Source organism: Lolium rigidum, chromosome 1 (assembly GCF_022539505.1).
Source record: "Lolium rigidum isolate FL_2022 chromosome 1, APGP_CSIRO_Lrig_0.1, whole genome shotgun sequence".
In the NCBI taxonomy this organism is placed as follows: Eukaryota; Viridiplantae; Streptophyta; class Magnoliopsida; order Poales; family Poaceae; genus Lolium; species Lolium rigidum.
In genome coordinates, this window is record NC_061508.1 from 283,065,028 (window position 1) to 283,071,027 (window position 6,000).

The following is a 6,000-nucleotide window of genomic DNA, read 5'->3' on the forward strand; positions in this document are numbered from 1 at the left end:
TGCGCCGCACATCTGCTCCTCTCTGCGAAAACTCCCCTGCGCCCAACTCTTTCTGATCTTCCGCACGCACGAACACTACTTCTCCAGTGCCGTTGATGCCACCGCGTACGCGACTCACCCGCCACAGCACTCCGGAATCCAAGATGGCTGCTGAGGATCTTGAGTGGGAGAGATCCAAAATCTCCAACCAAGATGTCAATGTGCTTGAAGAAGCTCGGCCTGATGAAGAAGGAAGACGCCATCCGCTTCCCCAGTGAAGAAAGCTACCCCAATCCTCCAATGGAGTACCGGGTTAGTTTTGTTGATCATCTCATCCGCGGCCTCTCTTCTCCAATCCACGATTTCCTCCGCGGTCTTCTCTTTGTTTATGGGATTCAGCTGCACCAGCTGACCCCCAATTCCATCCTCCACATTTCTATTTTTATCACGCTTTGCGAATGCTTTCTTGGAGTCGCTCCTAATTGGGCTCTTTGGAAGCGCATTTTCTGTCTTCGCCGCAATGGCGCTCACAACGCCACCTACAACATAGGTGGTGTAGTTATCTGTGTCCGAACCGATGTCGATTATTTCGACGTCAAATTTCCTGACTCCGTCCAAGGCTGGCGCAAAAGGTGGCTCTGTATACACGAAGAAAGTGCCAATTCCGTGGAACACAACATAGTTCCTTTCGACGGACACGCAAAAATTCAACGCCGCTACTCCTGGGACGCTGAAGCTTCCGAAGAAGAGAAGAAGGCGACGGAAGCTCTTATGTCTCGAATTCATCAGCTCCAAAATACTCGAGGCAAAGAGTTATCTGGTGTCCAAATCACTGCTTACTTTCTTAGGATTAGAGTACAGCCTCTTCAGGCTCGAAAAAATCCCCTTTGGACGTATTCTGGTGTCAATGACGCCAATAGGCTCTCCAACGATCTTTACGTGAAGGACTTGGAGAAGCTTATTCGAAGAATCACCTCGCTGAGCAAGAAGGATCCTATTCCTTCCTCTTGTCGCATTGAGCCATACAGTTCCACCAATCCACTCCCCGAGGTATTTTGCCTTTTCGAGTTTTTATTTTGCTCTGAATTTTCTCTGCATCTCATTGTGTTGATATTCCGCTATTTTTCCCTTTGCCGTTATTTTCCTGCAGGATCATCCTACTATGGCTTCCCTTCCTCCTCTTCCTGAGGATGGAGAAGTCGAAGAAATGGGCATTATTGCGACGATAATCAAGAAGCTCCATCCTTTGTGAATGATCCCGTGGATTCTCGAAAATCTGCGGGATCTTCCGAGGACACTGCGTCAGTCCAATCTCCTCCTCCCGCTGTTTCCCCTCAAGGGAAAAGGAAGAGGAACGATGTCGAAGATTCCGGCACATCCAAAGCCGAAGAAGTTGTTCCTTCTCATCCGAAGGCGACTTATGATCCTTATGTTGCATCCCTCGTCAGCTCGTAAGTTACCTTGGTTGTCTTTTTTCTGTAGTCGAAGTTTTCTTCTCTTGTCTCTGCTTTTTATATTATTAATCCTTACTTGCAGTGATGACGAGGAAGAAGTACCAACTCGTGACGTAGCTCCTCGGACGAGCACGTCGCATACTTTAGTTATTTCGGAGAAGCCTGTTGAAGGAGAAGAATCGTCGCCTCCTCAACAAAATGTTGATACATCTACTCCTCCTTCGAGCCCCCTTGTCCCTTCGCCAAAAAGGGCAAGGGTTGAAATGATTGTTGAGCCTCCTCCTCAATTGAGCAGCTCTTCGTCGCAGCTCTTGGATGATGTAAGTTTGTCGATGTCTATATTTCTTCTATTTTGCTTTTGTAAAACCTTACTTTTTTTAATGCCGATGTTTTCCCCTTCATTCTTCTTCTTTGACAGCCTATGATCAAAGATCTTATCCGCATCGGGTCCCAATTTATTGGGTACCGCGAGTATGCCAGCAGAGCCGAAGGTAATAACTTTTATCTTTACTGTTCTTCCTGAATTTTGCTCCTTTTTGTTTGCCGCAATTTTTGATCTTTCTTTCCCCTTTTTTATCTTGATAGAGAAACTTGCAGAGGCCAACAAGCGTGCCGACGTACTTGCTCAAAAACTGGAGCAAAGTGAGGCGGCTCGCAAGAAAGCCGAACTTGTCGCTAGCGAAGCTAAAGCTGAGGCTGATGATGCCAAAGCAAAGGCTGCTAGTGTCGAGGAACTGCAGAGAAGGCTCAAGGATGCAGAATCTGCCTTAGACGAGCAAAAAACTGCACAAGCTGCTCGTGAGGAAGGGATCCTCAAACGTCTGAAGTCGCAAAGTCGACGTACTCTGAGTAATGTTATCGATCCTTTTTGTTTTATCGTACTTCCTGTGTCTTGGTTTGTGACTAATGTTTTTGTCTCGTGTGGCAGCTCAAACAAACCAGGATTTTGATCTGGATAATCCTGTCGATGATCCCCTCCTTGACGCACTTTCTCTTCTGGAGTTTCATGGGCGCGAAATTCGTGAAGGCGTGGCCAATGCCAGTGCAGGTTTGTCGGCGTTGTTCCCCTACTTCTTCCCGAAGAAAGAGGAACCTTCGACTTTCCTTGCCCTTGCCAAGCTTTTCAATTCATCGGAAGACCTTGGGCCGAAGACGCGTCATGAAAATATGAAGGTGGCTGTCGAAAATACTTGTTGCTCTGGTTGCTGACAGCCAACAGACTCTTGACTGGATGAAGGTTGGCGACACCGATCAAATAGAACAGTCAAGATGGAAGTCATTGATTAAAGCTGCCAAGCCCAACACGAAGAAAATCCTGGCATATCTCGGGATCAAGCCATCTTCGACTCCTAGCTCGTCGAAGCCGGAGGTCTAGTTGCATGCCTCCTTGTTTCTTTCTGTTTCTTTTGTCATTGTCGCCATTTTAGTCGTGGCGACAATTACCCTCTTAGTCCCCCTGGAGAACTTTCTTTTGTAATGTCTGTGTAAATTTTCTAGCAAGTAATGAAATTGCCCTTCGTGCTTTTCATTGATCCTGGGCCTTTCTTTTCCAGTTAATATTTGATAATTACTCGACCCCTCCTTGTTCTGCTGCTGCTTCACCTGCATCTTCTTTCTCGAAGAAAGTACTAGTCGACCATAATCTCCTCGGGAGTTCATCAAGCGGACATTTGTCGGAAGATTTGCAAGAACTTCGACAACAACTTCAATCTATGAAGAAACAAACTTTGGCCATGATGGAACAGTCTCGGAAAGCATCTGAACGAGCACAACTTGCTTTTCAGCAAGCCCAAGAAGCTATGGCTGCCAAGGATGCTGCTGTCTTAGAAGCGAAAGGAGCCACAACCCGAGAAAATAGTATGCTCGAGCTGATGCTGGAGGCTAGCACAGATATGTTGGGTACGTTTTTGCGATCTCATGATGCTTTCTCCTTGTTTTGCCGTTCCTTCCTTCAAGTCTTTTACCTTGGTGCTTAATAGGCTCGGTTCTTGATACTGCTGCCGAAGATCAAAGGGTAAACGAGAGAACAAATCGTCTTATCGATCTCTCCCTTAACCATGGTTGTTTGTTCTGGGCCACTCCTGAACGAACCCAACAAATTGTTAGGTTCCAAGACCGTGCTTGCCAGGTGCGCGAATTCCTCAGTTTTTGCACGACAACGTTAACCCTTGTCTATAGGAACTTATTTCCTCGGAATGAAATTCCCAAGACTCTTCCTGAATCATTAGAGGTGTTCAGAGACGCTCCCCGTATCCATAACTTTGTGCGGGCTCAACTCACTGCTGGAGCGAGATTTGCCATGATTATGATAAACATCTGTTATCCAAAGTTGGACCTGACGAAGATTGTTGCTGGTTGCCTGGCCAAGAAAACGCGTCGGAAAAATGATATTGACTCAATCGACGCGATGGTAGCTCCTGTGGCCGAATCGATGATAGATGAACTTCTTCGGATGGACTCGGAGTTTTTACCAAGGGTTCTTATGCTGAACATAAAACGACCCGGGGATTGTCCGTAGATACTATCTTGGGTTTTAATTGACTTGTATTATATTGGAAACCTTGTATCTCACTCTTTTTTGTTTTCCCTCCTCATTTTTGTATTTCCGAAGGAACTTTCTTGTATATTGTCGAGGTCCTCTATGTTGTTGAAGCCCCAGAGCCTAGCGGGCGAAGGTTGTGCTATTTTTTCCTCCTTGAAATTTATCTTTTTTGTAATAAGACATCTTTGTTTCTCCCTTGAATGAATTGCCAATCTTCGAGTATCTTTGATGTCGAGGTTCTGTATTTATATTGCGAGGTTCTTAGACCAAAGCAGTTTTGGTTTTTGATGTGTACGCTATATTTATGATTGCTGGCTTCCGATTTTTATATTTGGCGAGGTAGTAATGTACCAAGGCGAAATATTTCGATGAATCTATATTGTATGTATTTTGAGATTTAGGCGTTATTAGCCCCCGAGCGTGCCGAAAAAATAAGAAGTATATCTTCACTATCTTTATTATATTGCAGCACCACGAGCCCGCCTCATTAAAAACCTTTCCCGGCCCCACTCGGTGCCCCGGAAAAGGAAAAGAGTGCGTCTGAAAACTCGTGGGCGTTTCAGTACATTGAAGTTTTACAAGGACTATCTTTTAGCTCTAGGCGTAAAACCGCCTGAGTTGCGCCACGTTCCAGGGGTTTTGCTCCTCCACCCCTGTCTTCTTGTCCTTTATCATGTATGCTCCTCCTCCAATTACTTATGTGACGATATAGGGACCAAGCCATGGTGACTCGAGTTTTTCATGACTTTTTTGCGTGAGCCGAAGAACTAAGTCGCCCACTTGAAAAGATCTTGGCCGTAAACGTCGACTGTGGTAATTCTTCAAGTCCTGTTGATATTTTGTGACCCTTGATAATACTTCGTCTCGAGCTTCGTCGAGTGCGTCTACATCGTCTTCCAATGCTGTCCTTGAAGCTTCTTCATCATATGCTGTGACTCTAGGGGAGTCATGCTCTATTTCTATTGGAAGTACTGCCTCCGCGCCATGGACCAGAAAGAACGGTGTTTCTTGTGTCGCTGTATTTGGTGTTGTTCGGATGCTCCACAACACACTTGGTAGTTCTTCGGGCCGGGTATGTCGAGCTTTTTCTAGCGGTCCCAACGGACGTTTCTTGATGCCATTGCGGATAATGCCATTGGCCTTCTCGACCTGCCCGTTGGTTTGAGGATGTGCAAGCGACGCAAAGTGCAGCTTGATACCTACTTCTTTGCGGTAATCTTTGAATTCGTTGGATGTAAAGTTACTTGCCATTGTCCGTGACGATGCTATGAGGCACTCCAAATCTGAAGACGAGGCCTTTTATGAATTTTACTTGCGGATGCTCCATGCGGTGAATTTATCGGCTTCGCTTCTATCCACTTTGTAAATTTGTCGACAGCTACTAGCATATACTCCTTTCCTCCTGGCCATGATTTGTGTAACTTGCCTACCATGTCGAGTCCCCATTGTGCAAAGGGCCACGACAAAGGTATTGGTGCTAGTTCTGCTGCTGGAGAGTGAGGTTTTGCGGCGAACCTTTGACACGCATCGCAAGTCCTTACTATTTCTTTGGCGTCCTCGATTGCTGTCAACCAGTAGAATCCTGCCCGAAAAACCTTGGCTGTGATGGCTCGACTACTTGCGTGATGGCCGCATATTCCTTCGTGCACATCCTTCAGAATTACTCTTCCTTCTTCGGGTGTTACACACCTTTGCAGAACACCTGAAATACTTCGCTTGTACAGTTCTCCTTTTACCACTGTGAAGGCTTTAGACCGTCGAATTACTCGCCTTGCTTCAACTGGATCGTCGGGTATTTCTTTCCTGAGGATGTATGATACATATGCTTGCATCCAAGGAACCTGTACCATCATCACAAGTTCTTGTTCCTCTTCATCCTCCGTGGTTTCTGCGAGGGGTGTCGAAGTTTTTTCTTTCTTCTGCACCTTTTTTGGTTTTGTAGACCTCTCCGATATTTCTTCCCAAAACACTCCGGCGGAACTGGGAGGCACTGCGACCCGATGTTTGCGAGGACGTCGGCTTCAT